Raw genomic sequence first — 476 nt, 5'->3', positions numbered from 1 at the left:
AAAAAAGAACAGGGCAAATTTCAAATGTTCATATGAGAATCCATTGGAATTTCTTGATGAGAGCTTCCAAAAGCACCCCTCTATTGGGATCCTCCTCATTTTTCTTTTGTCTATCAAGGCTGGACTCGAGAGTGATGGATATAGGATTTGCTTTCAGGTGTCTCGATAGCTGTTGGAGTGGTTAGAATCAGTGTCAGTTCCCTCTCAAAGTCTTCTAGATATGGGGAGAAAAGCTTATCCATCATTTAAAAACCACAATAGCTGGTTGTCTCCGTTAGCTACAGGTAGGCACTACAGTATTGGAGAAAAAGATTTGAAGTCTTACATCTGAGCAGCACTTTCTGTTTAGAAACAAAATCACTAATGAGAGATAATTGTCTAAATAACTTTTTATATGGACTGAAGCCGAATGTCTGAGAAATGTAATCCCTTGAATTTTTAAATAAATATACTAATGACTTTACTCTTTGGTTATG

The sequence above is a fragment of the Nannospalax galili genome, unplaced genomic scaffold, assembly GCF_000622305.1.
Source record: "Nannospalax galili isolate Female #2095 unplaced genomic scaffold, S.galili_v1.0 scaffold3783, whole genome shotgun sequence".
NCBI lineage: Eukaryota > Metazoa > Chordata > Mammalia > Rodentia > Spalacidae > Nannospalax > Nannospalax galili.
This window is presented reverse-complemented; position numbering follows the sequence as displayed.